The following is a 21,943-nucleotide window of genomic DNA, read 5'->3' as shown; positions in this document are numbered from 1 at the left end:
AAAGCATCAATTCTTCAGCACTCAGCTTTCTTGACAGTCCAACTCTCACATCCATATATGACTACTGGAAAAACCATAGCCTTGATTAGATAGACCTTTGTTGGCAAAGTAATGTCTCTGCTTTTGAATATCCTATCTAGGTTAGTCATAACTTTCCTTCCAAGGAGTTAAGTGTCTTTTAATTTCGTGGCTGCAATCACCATCTGCAGTGATTTTGGAGCCCCCCAAAATAAAGTCTGCCACTGTTTCCACTGTTTCCCCATCTATTTCCCATGAAGCGATGGGACCAGATGCCATGATCTTCGTTTTCTGAATGTTGAGCTTTAAGCCCACTTTTTCATTCTCCTCTTTCACTTTCATCAAGAGGCTTTTGAGTTCCTCTTCACTTTCTGCCATAAGGGTGGTGTCATCTGCATATCTGAGGTGATTGATATTTCTCCCGGCAATCTTGATTCCAGCTTGTGCTTCTTCCAGCCCAGCATTTCTTATGATGGATTCTGTATATAAGTTAAATAAGCAGGGTGACAATATACAGCCTTGACGTACTCCTTTTCCTATTTGAAACCAGTCTGTTGTTCCATGTCCAGTTCTAACTGTTGCTTTCTGACCTGCATATAGGTTTCTCAAGAGCTTGCTCTTCCACAAAAAGCAGTTTTGTGTGATGAAAAGTCAGTGGAGGAAATTTTGAGAAAACCCCACTGTTACTCCCAAATATGGGGACTCTGGTAGTGTAGCTGAACTGGGAAAAATGCAGAGCAGCCTTCTTGGAGCCCCTCCTCCAGTTAATATTACCATCCTAAGGCCTAGGCCAGGTGAACCTCTAACCACACCATTATTTTCTTTGTCCCATGCAAAGGATGGAAAGTAATCTCTAAGGAATTAGCAAGAAGTATGAGCAGAAGGCCAGCACTAATTCTAGCTGGCTGTCCACACTTTCTCCCAGCCCCCTATGTACCCACTCTTCCTCCCATCCAGAAGCCAGTTCTATGAATCTGGACTGGCTTTTGACTTGCTTTGTTCAATCGGATGCAGTAGAAGTGAGGCCTGGCAACTTCTACCTTTGTTTTCTCAGGACTCAACTGCGAGGTGAAGAAATCCAGGGTCTCTTGCTAGAGAGAAAGGCCCTGGAGGAAAAGAAGCCCCATAGAGAGAGAGAGACCACACAGAGAATCCCGGGGCCATGGTTTGTGGAAAGGGCTCATCAACAGGAAATGCTGCTGCTTGCTCTGCTGCCGCTGCTGCTCAGTCACTCAGTTGTATCCGACTCTTTGGGACCCCATGGACCCCACCAGGCTCCTCTGTCTGTGGAGTTTTACCTGCACGAGTACTGGAGTGGGTTGCCATTTCCTCCTCCAGGGGATTGAACCCACATCTCTTGCTCTTCTGAATTGAAAGTGGTTTCTGTACCACTGAGCCACCGGGAAAGGCAATAGGAAATGAGAAGCTTAATTCCATTCATCAAGTATGTATGGAGCTCCAAGCACTGTGTGGGGCTCTGGGGATACCAAGAAAAATGATTTGGAGCCGGAGCCTGTCTTCATGAATTGTGTTGATATTAAACATGATTATAGTACCCACTGAGTGTTACTATGGGAAATGGACAAGGTGCCCTGGAAACACATTGTGGGGAGAGATTGGGGCGATGGCCAAGTCTCCAGGTCAGGGAGCATTTCCTCCCTACCCCGCCCCTCTGAACACCCCTCCTGTCCATTTGCAGTTCATCTTTGTTCCTATCCCCAGCCCCAGGCAACCACTAACCTACTTTCTGGCTCTATAAATCTGCCTTTTTCGGATATTTTGTTTAAATGGGTGCATACATTACGTGGTCTCTGGGTTGGCTTCTTTTACTTAACATAGTGTGTTTGGGTCATTTTCATTCTTAAAGGATATTTTCACTTGATACAGAGTTCAAATTTTTTTTTCTTTCAGTATTTTAAGGATGCTGTTCCATTATCTGGCTGCCATTTCACTTTTTTTCTAATGAACAGTTGCCTGAAATTTGAAGTTTGACCCTCTGTATGAGATGTGCCATTTTTCTGTGGCTCCTTTTAAGATTTTCTATCTTTGGTTTTCAGCAGTTTTTCTTTGACAAAAGGAGGCATCATTTTCTTCATATTCTACCTACCTGAAGTTCTGCCTGAGGTTCCTAAGTCTAAAATGTATGTCTTTTACAAAATTTGGGAAAGTTTAAGCCAATATTTTTTCAAATTTTTTTTCCTACCCTGATTATTTCACTTCTATCCTTCCTGGATTCCAAATACATATACATAGGTCTTTTCATATTATTACTCTAGCCCCTGAGGCTCTCTTTTTTTGGCATTTCTTTTATTAAACTTTTTTTAAATTTCAGCTTACCACGGGTGGGCTTTTTTAGCTGATATAATTAACATATAATATTATATTAGTTTTAGGCGTACAACATAATAATTTGTTATATGTATACACTGTGATGGAGAAGACAATGGCACCCCACTCCAGTACTCTTGCCTGGAAAATCCCATGGACAGAGGAGCCTGGTAGGCTGCAGTCCATGGGGTCGCTAAGAGTCGGACACGACTGAGCGACTTCACTTTCACTTTCCACTTTCACGCAATGGAGAAGGAAATGGCAACCCACTCCAGTGTTCTTGCCTGGAGAATCCCAGGGATGGGGGAGCCTGGTGGGCTGCTGTCTCTGGGGTCGCACAGAGTTGGACACAACTGAAGCAATGCAGCAGCAGCAGCAGCAGCATACACTGTGAAACAATTATCACAATAAGTTTAGCCAGCAGTTAGTTACAATTTTTTCCCTTGTGTTGAGAACCTTTAAGTCTACTCTCTTCGCAACTTTCAAACAAACAATAGAGTGTTGTTAACTATAGTCACCATGCTCTTCGATTCATTCTCAGGATTTATTCCTCTTATAATTGGAAGTTTGTGTTTTTTGACCACCTTCACTCATTTCATCACCACCACCACCACACCCCCCACCCCCATCCTGTGGGAACGAATCTATTCTATCTGTGAGTTTGATTTTTTTTTTTTTTTAGGTTCCACATGTAAGTGATGTCATACAGTATTTGTCTTTCTAAATCTGACTTATTTCCCTTAACGTAATGCCTTCCATTTTTATCCATGTTGTTGTGAATGGCAGGATTTCCATCTTTTCTATGACTGGATAGTATCCCACTGGATATATTCACCACATTTTCTTTATCCATTCATTCTTTAATGAACACTTAGGTTGCTTCCGTGACCTGGCTATTGTAAATAATGCTGCAATGAACATGGGATACAGATATCTTTTTAAGATGGTGATTTCATTTCCTTTGGATAAATACCCAGAAGTAAAAGTGCTGGATCATATGCTAGTTTTATTTTTAATTTTTTGAGGAAACCCCACACTGTTTTCTATAGTGGCTGCCCCAGTTTGCATCCTCACCAACAGTGCACAAAGTTTTCCTTGTCTCCACATCTTTACCAACACTTGTTATTTCTTAATGTTTTGATAATGGTTTGATTAGCATTTCCCTAATGATTAGTGATACTGTGCACCTTTTCATGCACCTGTTGGCCACTTGTATGTCTTTATTATAGAAATGTCTATTCAGATCCTCTACTTATTTTTTAATCAAATTGTTTATTTTTGTTATTGTGTTATGTGAGTTATTTTTATATTTTAGATATTAACCTCTTATCAGATATATGACTTGCAAATATTTTCTTCCACTAAGTAGGTTACCTTTTCACTTTGCTGATGATTTTTTTTTTTTTTTTTTGCCCTACAAAAAACTTTTTGGTTTCATGTAGTCCCACTTGTTTAGTTTTACTTCCGTTTTTGGTATCAAATGCAAAAAAAAGTTATGGCCAAGTCTGATGTCAAGGAACTTTCCCACTAAATTTTCTTGGAGTTTTATGGTTTCAAGTCTTACATTCAAGTCTTTAATCCATTTTCACTTGATTTTTGGGTATAATGTAAGAGAGCAGCCCAGATGAATTCTTTTGCATGTAGCTGTCCAGTTTTCCCATTACTATGTATTAAAGATACCATCCGTTCCCCTAGTGTATATTTTTGGCTCTTGTGTCATAAGTTTATTGACCATATGTACATGAGTTTATTTCTGAGATCCCTAGTCAGTCTTTGTGTCTGTTTGATTGTTGCATCAGTTTTGATGCTAATACCATACTGTTTTGATTATTATAGCTTTGCAATATAGTTTGAAAGCAGGTAGTATGATGCCTCCAGCTTTGTTGTTTTTCTAAGACTGCAGTGGCTATTCAAAGTCTTCTGTGATTCCATACAGATATTAGGATTATTTTTTCTACTTCTGTGAAAAATGTCACTGGAATTTTGATAAGGATTGTATTGAATCTGCAGATTGCTTTAGGTAGTATGGATATTAATTCTCCCAATTCATGGGCATGACTATCTTTCCATTTCTTTGAACCCGCATTTTCTTTTATCAGTGTCTTAGAGTTTTCAGGAATTTCTGCTCCTTGGTCAAATTTATTCCTAGATATTTTATTCATTTTTGATGCAACTGTAAGTGGATTGCTCCTTAAATTTTTCTTTCTGATAGTTTGGTAGTAATTTGTATAAATGCATGTCTGATTTTTGTATATTGAATTTTTATCTTACAACTTTACCAAATTCATTTATTAGTTCACTCTGTTCATTTTAAAAAAATCTTTTTCTCTTTATTCTTGAGATTTGAATATTTTCTGTTGATCTGTCTTTGAATTCACTGTCTCTTCTGTCATCTCCATATGCTGCCAAGTTTAGACAATGAATTTTTATTGCAGATATTGTGTTTTACAGTTCTAGAGTTTTCATTTTGTCCTTCTTTTATAGCTCATGTTTCTTCAGTGATGTTTCCTATCTTCTTCACTGTGATTGCATTTTCTTTTACATTATCAAATATAATTATAAAAGCTGCTTTAAAATTCTTGTCTGGTGGTTCCAGCATCTTGCTTATCTTGATGTTGATCTTGTTGATTGCCTTTTCTCTTGAAAATGGATCATTTTTTCCTGCTTTCATATATCAGGTAATTCTGAACAAGTATCAAGAATCCTAGACATTGTTAATGTTTTACAGACTTGGCCCTTCAGTATTCTTCCAAAAATTGTGTCAATTTTATTTGTTTGTTGGGTGGTTTTAGCAGGCAATTAGCTTGGTTGGATCCAAGCTAAAAACTTAATCTCTTGGGTTGCAGTTTAAATATCCATCTAGTGAATATCTGGCAGAAGAATAGAGCTAACTTAAGTCTTTTTGTGCATAAAAAAATCTTAATGTATTATGAGGCACTTATAAGTCATAGGTCAAATTCATAGACTCAGAAAAAATACTTTTCTAGATGCCAGGGGCTGGTATGGCAGGATGAGGGTGGGTGGGATGGGGACTTAGAGTTTAATAGGGACAGAGTTTCAGTTTAGGAAAGTGAAAAATTTGGGAGATGGATGATGGTGAGGGTTGCACAACAGTGTAACCACTAAAATGTACAGTTAAATATGGTTAAAATAGTATGTCTTATGTTATGTGACTTTTACCACAATAAAAAAACATTTAAAAAATCTTAAGATAAACAATAAAAAAGGCATTAGGAAATACAACTCAAATAGGATGTTAAATGCAAGTTTTGACAGAGGCCAAGATATAATAATCTGCTCCTTTCAAAACAAGGTGCTTGATCAAGATGCAGAATTTCCAATGGAAATGTTGATCCCCCACTCCATGACTCTGAGACCCAAGAACAAGCCCCAGGACTCACCCAGAGGGTGAAGATTTAGGAGCGGGGATTTTATGAGGCGGCTTTGAAGTCCATCCCCTAAGGATCAATTCAACCTGAGTATCTATGGTGCTGGAATGGGGGTAGGGCAGAGACTTCAACCAGGCAACTCAGAGAGCCTGACTTTGTCTCCTGCAGGTGGGAGGCACCTGCTCTGACGTCTGACATTGGACTGAGACACCAAAGTGGAGTTTGGCCAAGAGGAGAGTGTAGAGGATTGCGTTTGGGAAGTACCTAAGACACTACTACCAGCTGAGGATGGCTTCCATGGATGAGATATAGATCATGCAGAGAGTCAGATGGGAATCTTAACATTTAAGACCCACTGGAAAAGACAGAGTGAGATCCTGTGATATGGACCTCTGGAGGTCTGGGGGCAGAGGGGTGGGGCAGTCAGCGGGATGGGATGCAGCCCCCACCTCAGGGGACTCGCAGCCAGAGGAACCCAGCTGTAACTTCTGCTTGGCTCAGAGAGTGTCGAGTCTCTCGGACCACCTAGTAGCCAAGTAAGAGAGTCACTGCCCCTGCTTCTCCCCTCGGCACCCAACTCCTTCTGAGGCTTAGAGCCCTGCTTAATAGACTAGGTAGGGGCAAGAGGGTGAGAGGAAAAAGAGGCTCATCATACTTTCCTTCTCTGATCCTGTATTCCCACCTGCCACAGGCCCTGTTTAGGGAAGGGAGAAATCACCTTTAACCAGCCAATTTGGGGACAGAAGAGCTTTTACTTTGAAATGGAGATTCAAAAGTTCGGTCTTGAAATAAATATGTATTGAGTGCCTATTCTGTGCCAGGTATTGCTCAACACTGGGGATTTCTTAGTGAACAAGATACATAAAAATATCTTCCTTCATGGAGCTAACAATTTAATGGATTAATATCTAGGACTAGACATTTTGAAGTTGATATTTTATGTTGTGATTTAAAGTGACCACAAAACTGTTTGTTACCAAAAACAAAATAGAAATTTGAGGAGGTAAGTAAATATAAAATAAACATTTGAATTTTAATGGATGGTTATTTACCAGACAAATACTGCCAAAAGAAAGTATATTATGATCAGAAAACAGTCTGTAAACAAAGAATGTTGTTAAGGACTTTTAAAAAGTTCATGAAGCTATAACAATTCTAAACTTGTTTCTACCTAATAACATAACTTCAGCAAACATAAAACAAAAATTTGTAGAATGATAAGGAGAAATGAACAGATCCAGTATAATAAAGGGGTATTTAAACATCACTCATAACTCTGTAACTGACAGAGTAAACAGACAAAGAATTTATTAAGGTTGGTTACAGAATATTTTAACGCACATCTGACAAACTTGGTCTAAAGTCAAGATTGACATGTTATGACCCGTGGGCAAATTTCAGCCCATTGCCTGTTTCTATAAATAAAGTTTTATTGGAAGAAGCCTTGTTCATCTATTTAGTATTGACAACAGCTGCCTTTGTGCTGCAATGGCAGCGTCGAATAGCTGTGACAGACAGTATTTGCAAAACTGAAAATATTTACTAGCTGGCCCTTTACTGGACGTTTGTTGACCTCTGATAGAAAGCATTTAACAAAATCCTGCTTCTAACAATTGAAGAATACATGTTCTTTTCAAGCATGCATGAACATTTGTAAAAATTAATAATGTAGCAAATATTGACTAATAAAAAAATGGCATATATATCACTAACCACAGGGAAAAAGCCAGTATCATATAATCTCTTATTACAAAGCAATTAAATCTGATAATGAAAAGATAACCAACCCTGTCAAGTTAGAAATTTTCAAAAATTTTCTAAATCGTGAATCGAAGAAGAAATCATAATAGAAATTATATGTTTAAACTGAATGAGAGTAAAAATGCTGTGTTTCAAAAGTGAGTGGGAAATGGCTGAAACAATTCTGAGAGGAAAAGGTAGAACTATCATTATTTATATTTGAAAAGAAGAATCCAAGTCCAAAAGTAAGGGAAAGAACAGAAGAGCAAACTCAAAGAAAGAGGAAAGGAAATGTTAAAGACTGAATTAATAAAATAGAAAATAAAGAACCAATAGAAAAGATCCAGTAAATCAGAAAACAAAAGATAAAGAATCCTTCAGTAACACAGACCAAGGCGGGGAAAAAAGACAAGAACAAATAAACACGATTGAGAATGAAACGCTTTGTAGTCAAATGGCTGTGGACTGGATAGACCCGGGAGATAGGCACAATGTATTCTTTTTATTTGTCTCTGTACATTTCTGTATGTTTGAGAGATTTCCTTATACACATGCGCACACATAAAATCTGCAAACAAAGAGAGTGGATTCAAACTGCCTGAGCTTTGAGACCAGGTCTAGAATTTGATAGTGAGTGCCTTGGAGAAGGAAATGGCAACCCACTCCAGTGTTCTTGCCTGGAGAATCCCAGGGATGGGGGAGCCTGGTGGGCTTCCATCTACGAGGCTGCACAGAGTCGGACAGGACTGAAGCGACTTAGCAGCAGCAGCCTTGGGGCAAGTTTCTTAAATCCTCTCCATCCCCTTCTGTTCCTGTCTGTAAAATGGAGATAATCCCAATATCTGCTCACAGGCCCTTCTTGAGATGCTGGGCTTTCATGCCAAGGTTTCACTGACATTGTTTTTCAAAACTCTTTCTCTAGTCTTAAGCTTGCCCCAGAATCACTTAATCCATCTCCCTCACCTTGAGACAAGAGTGTTTAAACTACTCTGGAGACTTTAGGAAGTTCTCTTGTTGCGCTAGACCTGACCTGGGAGGAAGGGGAGGGCTTGTCAAGGGAGGCTGTAGAAGGAGAACCAGAGCTGGGAAGTTGCCAAGAGCTTAGATGCTTAGTCGTGTCTGACTTTTCGTGACCCCATGAACTGTAGCCTGCCAGGCTCCTCTGACCATGGGATTCTCCAGGCAGGAATACTGTGGGTTGCCATGCCCTCCTCCAGGGGATCTTCCTAACCCAAGGATCGAATCCAGGTCTCCCACATTGCAGGTGGATTCTTTACCATCTGAGCCACCAAGGAAGTCCAAGAACACTGGAGTGGGTAGCCTATTCCTTCTCCAGGGGAACTTCCTGACCCAGGAATTGGACTGTGGTCTCCTGCACTGCAGGCGGATTCTTTACCAGTTGAGCTACCAGAGAAGTCCAGGTAAAGAACCAGTATTTTCGGAATCCCCACAGTGCATCAGCTGGTGTGCTAGATGTGAACACCTACTTCCTCCTATGAAAGGTGATAACTGTGTTATCTACCACTGGCTCTATTTATTTTCATTGGCATTACTCATCAAGTTATCTCTGTGCAGCCATGCATCTAGTTAGGGCCTCTAATGACTGTGTGATACTTTAGTGGTGAGCCAGATCCTGCCACAACCTCTTCTTACCCTTTCCCCTAGTCTCAGGAACCTAGATTGCCTTTAATTCCTGGCCACAAGAAACAATACTTGGGAATGTCTTCATAGATGACCTCTTGTGGAACCTCTTATGTGAACATTTCTCTGGGATTGATAGCTGGGGGTGAACTCTCTGGGTCACAAGGAAGATAAACACCGACTTACAGTAAGAATTTTCATGTGTTTTTCCAGAATGTCAGCAGGGACTCGAGCACCTGCAGACATGGGTATACTCAGGGTGTCCTGCAACCAAGACCCCACAGATACTGAGGGGTGATATTGCATTGCCAGCAAGTGCTGTAGGGATGGATGTTGTTAGTTGTTATTAGACTAAAAATTTGCCTCTGGGGTTTGTCTGAAGTAAGAGAAATGCTGGACTCCTGTCTCACCAGGTTTGGGTGGTCTGCTTTCACGTACCCACCCAACTGTACATAAGGAATGCGCTACATAAGACTACACTTTGCATTCAGCGTTGTGATTCCTTTTTCCATATTATCTTTACGTGTGTTCCATGTCTAAACTTTACATGGGAGCCTGGAGCAGAGAGAGACTCAAGATTTTGGAGTCAGGCTGATAGGAGCTCACATGATGGGTGTGCCACTTTCTATTACACTTACCAGTTCTGACTCTGCCTCCAAGGCCACCTTGATTAGTTTGGGGTGCTTTGCAGTTCTTTGGATACTCACTCCAGGAACCAACAGGTGGCTGGTTACATCAACTGTGTGTAGGTTTTATGGTTTAATTCTGAAGATGATTTTATTCCTTAATTCTGGGTGCACATGCTACATTTAACTAAAAGAAAAGCCAGGCCTCTTCCCTTGGCCCAGAGTCTTCTGTGGATGGACATACCTCAGCTTCCACTGCTTTCTCTGAGCTCTCCAAGTCCCATTAACACTGGCCAAGATCATTGCTGCCTCCGGGATTTTGTGCCTACTGTTCTTTCTGCCTGCAACTTTCTTTCACCTGATTTTTATAGGGTTTGCTTCTTCTTCATTATCAGTTCAAACGTTATCTCTTGCTGCCTCCCTGGTCACCTGTTTTTATTGTAGCACTTATTACCTGAAATCGTCTTATTTATTTATTCACTTCTCTCCTCTGCTAGAATGTAAGTTCTGCCTGAGCAGGGATCTTATCTGTCTTGATCACTATTATATCCCCAGAACAGTGCTGTGTACACACTCTTCACTCAATAAATGTATAAAATTTGAATGCATGGGAGATGGAGTACATAGACTTACTGTAAGAAGAAGCAGCTGTCCATTTAAAAAATATGGAAACTAACTTCTTCGGTGCCTATCAATATGTGTCGAATTGAAACATAAATATTTGTGGAACTGAAACACATTAATGCTTAATAAAGCTTTTGGTTGAGAGCACCATGGAAAGTGGTCATAAATGAGTAATAATTACCAGATTAGCATGCTGTGGGAGGCACTGGGGATTGAGCCTAGCATATTTTAGGACAACTCTTGATTCTGAAATAGAGTTTGAGAAAGTGTTTCACCCAGGTTATATAAGCTCTGTGGCTATAATGTGGTGGGAGGCACTGGCCTTAGAGAATAAGGCCCGAGTTGAAGTTCTGCTTCTGTATCTTCTTAGCTGTATGGCTTTGAGCATTTCCCTTCAGCTTTGGGGGGCTGTATTTTCTCATCTGCGAAATGGGAGCATTCTAATTTGAATTTCTGCCAAATTCAGAATTTGACATCCTGAACAAAGTGATGGATATGGTGCATGTGAAACAAACGTCGGGAGGGAGCAGGGATTGTGATCACATGATCCTGCTCTGGGCAGCTCTGGCCCTGGCAGTGTGAGCTCAGAGGTCATGCCAGATAAGTGTCTGCTGAGTGCTGGCTGAGGGCACTCTTCTCCACCCTCTGAGGTCCGAAGCCAGCTTTCTACAACTTCATAGACATGACATCTTGGGGCTTGAATTTTATTCATGGCTGAAAAGACAATCCAGGTCAGGAAGGCTCTTGCTGTGTCTTCTGGGGATTTTTCTTAGAACAAGGTTGTCAAGAAATGAAGCGCCCCACCATGGGAGGATGAGCTGAGTGGGGGTCAGCAGGTGGCTGCCATGGGTCGCTGCAGGCAGGCACAGGAGTCCCAGACACCCCTTAAGTGGGAAGGCCCAGATCGCCATCCAAATGGTTAAGGAATCTGGGAGACAGATAAATGATGGTTCTTTGCTATTTGTGCCCCTTTTGGGGAATAAAGGTAGGGGCTGACTAGGAAAGACCCCATGTGCAGACCTGCTGCTCTGACCTAGAATTAAAGGGAAGGTGTTAAGTGGCCTGATGTCAGCTTTCCAGTTTTAATATCATCTCTCATGTGTTAGAATTACTTGTTGGACATCGTGCACAGAGTTGGAGGGCACTTGCTGACTTCTGACAGCCATTCCTATTTGATGGCTCTGTAACTCTAATCCATCTCCTTTTGGCCTAGAAGATACATTCTTTCTGGTCAGCAGCAAAGAAGAGATTTCCATAGCAGTTTCTGTTCACTGTGGTCCTAGGGAGAGAAATAGCACCTTGGTACATGGTGAGAGGGAGATAGCTGGGAGAGAGCATCTCTGAAGCTCCCTCCGGGTAACCGAGTCTTGGTTGTGGTGTTCGGGAGGAGGACCAGCTGGTGGTGACTGCCTGGCACATGTGTGAGTCACTGTTTGGGGGCTGCCATGGCAGTGCTGCTTCTGGGTCACCAGAGAGACAAGATGTGCTTGACATGTAGTGGCTGCCCCTGCCGGTAGAGGCTGCAGGCCAGACATTAAGAAAGTGCTAGATGGGGGTCTCAGTGACTGGATTCCAGGCCCACTTCTGTCTCTTACTGGCTGTGGGGCCTGGGACCTCAGAGTCCTCATCTCTAGAATAAGGACATTGGACCAGGACCTGGAGACGTGAAGGCTTGCAGTTCCTCTAACAGTCTCCGAGGCCCTGCAGAACACAGGCTCATGGGCATGGCCAGGCTGATCCGGGTCCGGAAAACTGCTGCTGGGGACACCCTCCCTCCTCCGCCCCCATCCTAACAGGCTGCATCTGTACTGCAGAGAGCCTTGTTCTGTCTCACCTGTCTGAGGTTGGGGGTGGTGGTTGGGGCGGGCAGAGATGCTTCTCATTCTCAGATGGGGCAGTGGGTCCCTAGACCAGTGGTTTGCCTTCTCTGAGCTGAGGAACCGCAAGTCCTCCCAGCAGCCCTGGTATTTGCTAATTTCCCTTCCTGGGGACACTCATCACTATCACTCCTGAAATGAGGTGTCCAGATGGGAACACAATACAGATGTGACCCAGCTATTACAGAGGGGATGCTCGAAAGCTGCTGAGCAGTGTCTGGAATTGAGACACTTCCCCAGCTGGCCTTATCCTCCGTTTGTGCCAAATCCGGGGCATCCTATTAGACATCTGCCCGTTTCAGGCCGAGACAGTTCTCCGTTTGTGTTTCTTATGTTTGTAAGTGTGTGTGAAGGCTCCATTTAGGGACCAGGACTGACTCTGGCTCCCCCTGGAGGACAGCTGGCTGCGATTAGGATGGGTAGCCTCACACACTGCCTTGGCCCTGCACTGCTGTCTGTCCTAAGGCAGCAGGTATTTTTATGACCTGGGTTGTTTTGTTTATTAAAATATCATCTTGGGGGTTCTTTATACCCTCATAAGGCAGGTTTGACTGAGTATCTATCTGTCTTCTTAAGCAGGTGCCTCTGAGTATTTCTCTTTGTAACTTGGCACTTAGGAGCTTCTCTGGGCCTCTGCTTACCCGGCTTTAAAATAAGGCAATTTGTCTAGCTCTAAATTATATGACACTTGGGGAATTAGATAGGATCTGCCTTTATAACTACAGTAGCTTCTATTTTTTTATAGTGTTATTTCTCTTGCTAGAGTTTACTGTGACCCTAAGAAAAAGAAAAAGGCTTCCCTGGTGGCTCAGATGGTAAAGAATTTGCCTGCAATGGAGGAAAACCGGGTTCAATCCCCAGATCGGGAAGATATCCCAGAGAAGGGTATGGCTACCCACTCCAGTATTCTTGCCTGGAAAATTCCATGTACAAAGGAGTGTGGAGGGCTACAGTCCTGGGGACCCAAAGAGTTGGACACGACTGAGCAAATAACACTAAGAAAAAGAACTCATCCTCTCCATAACTTTCTACCTGTTTATCACCTCCTCCTGATGCTTTGCCACTTCCCATCCCCTAACCTGAAGATGCTCTGAGTTCAGCAGGAAGAGCAACATAGCACAGTGGTTAAAGACAGTGTCTCTGGAGGGGTCCAGCCTGGATGTATGGTCTGGGTCCATCACTGACCATCTGGATGACCCGGGGTGCATCACATAATCTTTCTGTGTCTACTCTGTTATCTTTTTTAAAAAAGTGGCATGGGTGGGGGCTGTGGATAATTCCAGCACCTTATAAACAAATGCACATAAAGTGCTTAGAATAGTATTCCAAAGATCCGTTTGTTGTGATTTTGTCATGGCTGCTTTCTTATGGGGTGAAATGGGAAGTGTAACCCTGGGTCACTATCAGCCTCTTTCCATCTAGAATATACAACAAACAAACAAGCAAACAGAAAACATGGACCCTAAAGTTGCCAGTGATGCCTGTTCTGAGTGCAAGACCAGTACAGGCCACTGTCCCCACCGTCAGGAGAGCCCAGCTGTCTGGTAGGCAGAATGGGCCACAGAGAGCAGGTCAAGACAAGGGTTTAAGAGATGGGGTCACAGTCAGGAGGTTATTCATTATCTGTCTATAAGGCAGTAAACACTGAGGATCCTGAGGACCATTCCCTACAGTGGGGATGAATAAGCATCTGGTCATTGAAAGACTCAAACCAGTGGAAGAGATAAATGGAGTGCCCTTTAAGGGCTAAAAGCAGCATCCTAGGAATTTGGAGTTCCTAGGGAGGGGTGCAAAGTATCCAAGGCCAAGATAATAGAACAGGCAAGATCCAAGACGTGAAAACTTGGTGAAATCAAAGGTTCAAGGCAATTGTAGGCAAACCCATGGCCCACATGCCACACTGGCCTCCTGGTTTCAAAAAAAGACCCACACTTTAGATAGAAAATTAGAAATCTGCTTCTCAAAGTGATAAGAACATTCCTTTTATTCCCACTATAAGACACATAGGGCTTCCCTGGTTGCTCAGCTGATAAAGAATTTGCCTGCAATGCAGGAGACCCCAGTTTGATTCCTGGGTTGGGAAGAGCCACTGGAGAAGGGATAGGCTACTCAAGTGTGGGTGCTCGGTTGTGCCGGACTCTTCATGACCCCATGGGCTATAGCATGCCAGGCTCCTCTGTCCATGGAATTTTCCAGTCAAGAGTACGGAGTGGGTTGTCCTTCCCTACTCCAGGGGATCTTCCTGATCCAGGGATCAAAACTGCATCTCTTACAAACCTGCATTGGCAGGTGGATTCGTTACCCCTGTGCCACCTGAGAAGCCTATGAGACACAAATAGGTCAGCAATAAAGCTAAATTTATCTTAAATTGATTCCTTTTTAAAATAATGTAATCATTTAATTGTACTTCACCTTAATGCATTTAGCAGATTCCATGACTTTTACAAATTGAAAAGGTATGGCAACCCTGGATTGTCAGATGATGGTTAGCATTTTTAAGCAATAGAAATTTTTAATTAAGGTATATACTTTTTTGAGACATAATCTTATTTCACACTCAACAGATTACAGTGTAAACATAACTTTTATATGTATTGGCAAACAAAAATTCACGTCACTTGCTTTGCTGAAATATTTGCTTTACTGCAGTGATCTATAACCAAACCCACAATGTATCCAAAGTGTGCCTGTATATTACATAAACTCTGAAAAACCACTGTTCACCAGGGCACGGTTTTTAGGGGCCCAGCCAGGAATGAGGGTCAGTACCTTGGAGAGTTCCAAGGGGGTTCCAAATAGCTGAGGAAGACAACTTGTTCAGCATGAGGCAGAACCCTGCTGTTGGACTGCCAAGGTACTGTGGGCATTGGTTTGTGAAGGCTGGTGCTTCTCTAGATGGAGACCCCAGAGCCAGGATGGTGACAGATGGGGAGCAAGATGGAGTTTGGGCATCTGCCCTCTCCCTGGTTGCAGTCTTCCTGGTACCCAGGAGAGATCATTGCCCTGATCCTGGGGTCAGCTGTTAGATCCTGACACTAGGGTGATTGTGGCATTTTGCTGGCTTAAAGGCAGTTGGTAGCGTTTCTCCTCTAATGGAGGTGACTTAGTTATTTGAAACAAGAAATTGAAAGGATTGTTGCCGCCTGAAGGCAGAACCAAAGAACTGGGACACGCTCAGCGGCAGTTGTGCTGTTTCAGTCTCATGGATTTGTGGATTTCTCCAGTGAATCCATTCACTTCTCGTGGGTGGCCGGGGACTGTCTGCGAGACGCAGGGCGAAGCTAGGCTTTCGCACGTTGTGATTGACTGCTGGCCCTGAACAGCGGAGCCCGGTTAAGTTTGGCGTAAAGCTTGGCTGACTGCAGTTTGGGAAGATGCACCCACACGCATCTGTTGTATGTGTGCAGATGGGCGTGCGGTTTGGGTATTTCTCTTCTGAAACAAAGCATTAAAGTATAATTTATAGGTTCAGTCCACAGCCAGGTGTGGACCCTGGTGAGATGGTGATGTCCATGGATTTTATCCTCACTGCTCCTCCACTTCCTCGTCTCAGTTGGTTTCCCCTTCAGGTTTCCTTGGGCATTTATTGTCTTTTCTGCACAAGGCTGAGAGGTATGCACCCCTGGTCACCTGTGGCAACCATATGACCTAGATTCTCAGGGACATTTCTGGTTATGGGTACTTTGATTCTGTTCATTTAAAGTGATTTGCTAAGTGTATAACTGAATGTGATTTCATTTTATGCTTTTATAAAACATAAATGAATTAATAAATCAGGAAAATAACCTTCAGTCAAACCACACATCCGAACTTTGCATGTAGGAAATGTGGTCACCATATGTCGTAGACTGAGAGGGAAAATAAGTCTCATCTCCTGGGTCAGTTCAATCCACTACAGGAATCACCTGTGTTGAGAAGGAGCCTGACGCTCCACTGGGAAAGAGGGTCATGACTGATTAGTGATGTCTATGTCATATGGCTTCCGGTGTTGTCTTTGGCACCAGGCATTTGTGTTCCAAGGTCCTCCTGCTCTCAGGCTGTTTCAAGTCTCTTTTGTCAACAGAAAAAAGCTGTCTTAGTCATCAGGGGTGAGGAATTATTACCTTAATGTGTAACCACAACCAGAGGATGGAAGAGACTCATGTCTCAACTGAGCCTCCAGAGATAGACTTGGAGAATGGGATACTTCGAGCTTCTCAGCACTCATTGCCAAGCGCTGGTTCTGAATCCTAAACTGAGTTCTTACCTTGAGACCACTTAGTTTGGAAGCACACAGACTTGGCTGTAAATCTTGACTGTTCCCCGTACGTTGTATGACCCTAAAGAGATTACTTAACTTTTCTGGGGCCTTCCCAGGTGGTGCAGTGGTAAAGAATCTGCCTGCCAATGCAGGAGACACAAGAGATGCATGTTCAATCCCTGGCTCGGGAAGATCCCCTGGAATAGGAAATGGCAACCCACTCCAGTATTCTTGCCTGGAAAATTCCATGGACAGAGGAGCCTAGTGGGCTACAGTCTATGGGATCGCAAGGAGTCGGACAGGACTGAGCATGCACTCACACACACACCACTTTTCTGGTTTTCAGTTTATTCTTCTCAAAGAAAGGAATAATCTGTGTTATGGTCTTATTATTATAAGAATTAAATCATATAACATACTTAAAGCACCTATAAGTGGTTCCTGGCACAGAGTAGGTACTCCTTAAATAGGAACCCTTCTAACAAATTGTAAGAACCTGGACTATATCATTTGCTCCTGATTGGCTATTTGGATAAACCTATTTTAAATAATGGATGTCACTTGTACTTTGGGCAGTAATTTCATCTCACTGCTACTCCCAAATCCAAAAAATAAATAAAGGAAATGACCTTTACTAAGTGATTTGGAATTTCAGCGGAAGGTTCCATAATTGCTAGTTAACAGGCCTGGGAAACCGGCTCTTGCACAGTAATTGGAGGTGTGCAGGTTGGGACATTTAATTACGGCCTGGCCTCCTGGAATAGAAACCTTGCCACCATGACAACACCTTTCTGCATCTGCCTGATTAAGTCAACAAATTGTTGGTTCCCAGCCCCAACCAGACAGTGACAAGGGCTTTCTGCTGCTGGAATCTTCAGGTCCGGACATGCCAGTCAAATTCCTTTAGGAAGACCAGGCGCAGTATCAGGGGAGACAGCCAGGAGGAGGAGGAGGAGACACAGCGCCTGCTGCAGAGGTGCCTGCAGCCTGGGTGGATGAGACTAGCAGAGATGGACCTGTGGGGAGAGGGAAGGCAGGGCGGGACTGTGGAGGCAGCAAAGCAGCGTGGTCCGCAGAGCTGCCTGCTGGAGCCTGCTGGTCAGTTCAAATCCAGCCCCACCGCTCACAGGGGCACATGCCTTGGACCTTACTTAGCCTCTTTGGCTCAATTTCTTTTTTTTTTTTTTTTTTTTATTTCTGTTTATTTATCCAGCTGCTCCAGGTCTTAGCTGCAGCATGCAGGTGTGGGATGCAGATCTTTAGTTGCAGTGTGTGAATTCTTAGTGGCAGCATGTGGGATCTAGTTCCCTCACCAGGGATGGAACCTGACCCCCTGCACTGGGAGCTTGGAGTCCTAGCCACTGGACCATCCGGGGAGTCTCAGGGCCCAGTTTTTTTTATCTGTAAAGTGGGGATATTCATCACACTTACCTCTTTGAGTTACTGTGAGAATTAAACAGGATGGTGTTGATCAAGTGCTGAAGACCATGTCTAGCAGATGGTGTACATATTTGATATTATTATTATTGGAGTTATAGCTCTAATTATCTGAAAACAGAATGACTTCTGGGGTCCAGGTGAGCAGGGAAGACAGCAGGGAACGCTGGAGGCCTCCTCCACCATCTTGCCCTGGGCTGCAGCCCCTACTTCTGGACACCTCTGGGCCTTTGCCTCTGCTGTTTGCCCTCTTGATCTAACCTTTTCCCAGGCATGCAGCCTTCAAGACCCAGGCCAGACATCAGGACTGTCATGAAATCCTTCGGGTCCTCCATCTCCCCCCATAGGGCTGGTCGGCCCATCTCCAAGCTCTCCGAGCACCTTTCACTCCTGGCCTGGTGATCTGGCTCCTCGTGTGTATCCATCAGCCACCACATTGGAGGCAGCAGACCTGGATGTGCGTTCTGACTCCCAGCTCGTTAGGAGTGAGACGCTGGGCAACTACCTACCCCCGACCCCTGTGTCTTTGCAGGTGGGCGCAGCCACCTGGCACGGTGTGTAGAGACTGTGTCTGGGCCATCACTGAGCCCCTTCCCTCCCTCCCTTCTCACCTCGGTCTCCCTGATCTAGCAAGAGCCCACACACACTGGCTTCTAAGCATCCTTCCTCTCTATCCCCTGGGCTTCTGGGATCCATCTCAAGGTCTAAAGCATGAGGGGTGAACTATCTTTGTATTTTTTTCCCTTCTCCCCTCATTTCACGTCTTCATTCTCTTGTATGTGTGTGCTCAGTCGCTCAGTCATGTCCGACCCTTTGTGGCCCCATGGACTGTAGCTGAATTTCCCAGGCAAGAATACTGGGTCGGGTTGCCATTTCCTATTCCAGGGGATCTTCCCGACCCAGGCATCAAACCCATGTCTCTTGAGCCTCCTGCTTTGGCAGGCAGATGCTTTACCACTGTGCCACCTGGGAAGCCTTCATTCTCTAGCATAGGGCTATCAAATAGTGGGGAGGGGGACCTCAGTGTGAAGCTGAGGAGTGGGGGGACCAGAGGCCAAACGGCAGGGGGAGAGTTCTGGGAGCCAGGCCCAGACCCTGTGCTTGGCTGAGCCTTGTTCTACAGTGGGGAGAATTAAATGCCCTCTACTTTTAATTTTGAAGCATTTCGATGGGCACGATCCCTCCCACATCAGAGCACAGGAAAGGGACAGGGGTTGAGAGTGGGAGGGGAGCTGGGGGTCTGATACATCAGGAGGAAAAGAGGAAATTGAGCCCCAGCAGCCTGAGCTGCTGGCTCAGTGACCAGGTGATCCGGGGGTGACTCATCCTGAACTCTTGGGGGTGTAGGGGGTGTAGGGGGTGTGGGGGTGGGAGTCGGGTTGAGAGTGGGGGTGGTGAGCGTGTCACAGTCTAGATTCTGTCGGGTTGACCTTTCCTGGGAAAAGGAGCAAAGGCACTGAGCTGGGAGTCCCCCACCCCTGGATTCCCCTCAAGACGTTCCTTCCCTCCAGCGTCTGAGTCAGGTCTGAGCCATCCTGCTGGCCCTGTCCCTGCCCCTTCTTCAGAAGGGAAGCCCAGACATGTCCCTTCCTGCTCAGCTTTTACTCAGAACCACGCTGTGACAGAAGCCGCCGCTCACTGGCCTTGGCTGTGTGCCAGGTGCAGCGTAAGCATTTCACATTCTCACCACAACCCTCGGGGCAGGGACCCTGCAGCCCCACTGAACGTATGTGGAAACAGAGGCTCGCGGAGGTGAACGCACTTGCCCAAGTTCTGAAAGGGCCTTGACATAGCGGGGACTCATTCCTGAGTCTGTGGGCCCCCAGCGCAGTTCATCACCATGACACTGTCTCTGAAACTGATGGGATGGGGCAGTGATGAGGGGAGCAGAGGAAGGGATACACCAGGAAGATCATCTGTCCCCCTGTGTGGTCAGGTTGCTCACCACGGCTGGGTTTCCTGAGGGGATGCCACCCAAGGCTGTGGGGAGACCTGAGTGGGGCAGATCAGTCCTGAATTGGAAGGACTGATGCTGAAGCTGAAACTCCAATACTTTGGCCACCTGATACAAAGAGCTGACTCATTTGAAAAGGCCCTGATGCTGAGAAAGATTGAAGGCGGGAGGAGAAGGGGATGACAGAGGATGAGATGGCTGGGTGGCTTCACCGACTCAATGGGCATGAGTTTAAGTAAACTCCAGGAGCTGGTGATGGACAGGGAGGCCTGGCGTGCTGCAGTCCATGGGGTCACAAAGTGGACATGACTGAGCGACTGAACTGAACTGAACTGAGTGGGGCAGTTGTGGGAGGTGCAGCTGATCTGGGCTGAGAAGCAACTGTGGGGCAGTGAGGAAGCTGGCTCAGAAAGCAGAGGGGAGTGGCCCGAGGCCCCAGAACCTTCAGGAAGGGAGGGAGTGGGCAGGTGCCCGGGCCCTATCTGGTAGGCAGGACAGAGAACTGACATCTACTGAAGATGCCTGCCATGTGCCGAGCTGTGTGCTGGGAGCCGGGCACCCAGATCAGGATGTGTTTCAGCCTGAGGAAGCCCAGTGGAGTGGGGGAGGCAGGCGAGGGTCCATAGCTTTGGGATAATACCAGACGCACTGCCAGAGACAGACATGTATAAGATGGACTGGTAGCGCAGAGGGGTGGTGGGTATGGGCTGGGAAGGATGTGGGAATGACTAAGAAGGGTTCCTGTTTGAGCTGAATCTTGAATGGCAAGCAGTAGTTCACCCACCAGGCAGCATGGAGAAGCTGTTGGGAGGTGGGGACAGCACCTGGGCAAAGGCAGGGAGGGGGAAGACAGATGGGCTGGGGCTCTGGAAGGAGCAGCAGAGGGTTAGGGTTAGAGTGAACCCAGTGGAGAACGACCACAGGGTTCATCCCATGGCTCACAGGTCAGTGGAGTGTGAAGCTGAGGAGCGACTGAGATAAACCCTTGATAGGTATCAGAGAAGTGACTCTGGCAGTCAATGTGGGAGATGGACAAGCGTGGGGGCTGGGACTGATGGGGAGGCTGGGAGATCCTTTCTTGAGGATGACAGATGGAGAGTCCTGCTAACAGTTACAACTGATGCCCAGCCCACCACGTCGAATCTGGGCATCTTAAATGGGGCAGGTGCACACCCCAGCTCTCTGCTTCTGGGTGCTGACCAAGGAAAAGGTGAAGCTGGGTGGCCCAGGATCCTGCAGATGGAGGCAGGAGGACACAGGCCAGAATGAACTTGTCAAGGGCCTGCTTTGTGCCAGACACTAGGCTGGGCGCTTTGCCTGCCAGGCAGATGTCTTATGCTCACACTTAAGATGAAAAGCTGGAGGGTCAGAGAGAGTGAGTAAGCTACCCCCAGGGCACCTGGCTGATGAGCTGAAACTGCACACTGAGCCCCTCTGACCTTAGAGCTTTTGGACTCTGTCAGGCTTGTGGTTTTCCCCAGCTCTGAGATAGCTGCTGCTCTCATCGATTCACTCAGCGAATAATGATCTCAATTGCATGCCAGATGCTGGGGGTGGGGGTGGGGGGATCTGGGTGAATTAGGCATGGCAGCTGGGTGCAGAGTCCACAGTTCCATATAGGAGAGGCACTACACACACACACACACACACACACACACAAGATATAAAATGGCCCAAGGGAAAAACAAACATAACCCTTGGAAGAGACAGTCTCCACTGGGACATGGAATGCTCCTACAGAAGTGGCTCAGAAATCCTTTTCCTCCCTCTCTACGCAGATCTTATGCCGTATTCCGTTTTCTTTCCAACTTTGCTCTCACTGTAAAACAAGGGAACACAGGGTCTGAAAAGAGGCTCCCCATTCTTGCTTGCATATGCTTTGCCTGAAATGCAGTGATAATTCCCTGCTGTGCTAGCCCATCCTCTCTTTGGCCCTGGGAGGCAGTACTATTCTCATTCCCTTGAAAGTGAAAGTGTTAGTCGCTCAGTCATGTCCGACTCTGTGACCCCATGGACTGTAGCCTGCCAGGCTCCTCTGTCCATGAAATTCTCCGGGCAAGAATACTGGA

General features: G+C 45.2%; 1 protein-coding gene across 5 annotated transcripts in view; it reads left to right on the top strand.

The window, feature by feature from the left end:
* HIVEP3 (HIVEP zinc finger 3) overlaps positions 1-21,943 on the top strand; it is a 565,857-nt gene that overhangs the window by 256,987 nt on the left and 286,927 nt on the right. The gene's annotated exons all lie outside the window — the stretch shown is intronic.

Source organism: Bos mutus, chromosome 3 (genome assembly GCF_027580195.1).
Source record: "Bos mutus isolate GX-2022 chromosome 3, NWIPB_WYAK_1.1, whole genome shotgun sequence".
In the NCBI taxonomy this organism is placed as follows: Eukaryota; Metazoa; Chordata; class Mammalia; order Artiodactyla; family Bovidae; genus Bos; species Bos mutus.
Note: the sequence above shows the minus strand (reverse complement) of the source record. Positions and strands in the feature narration are given on the sequence as shown.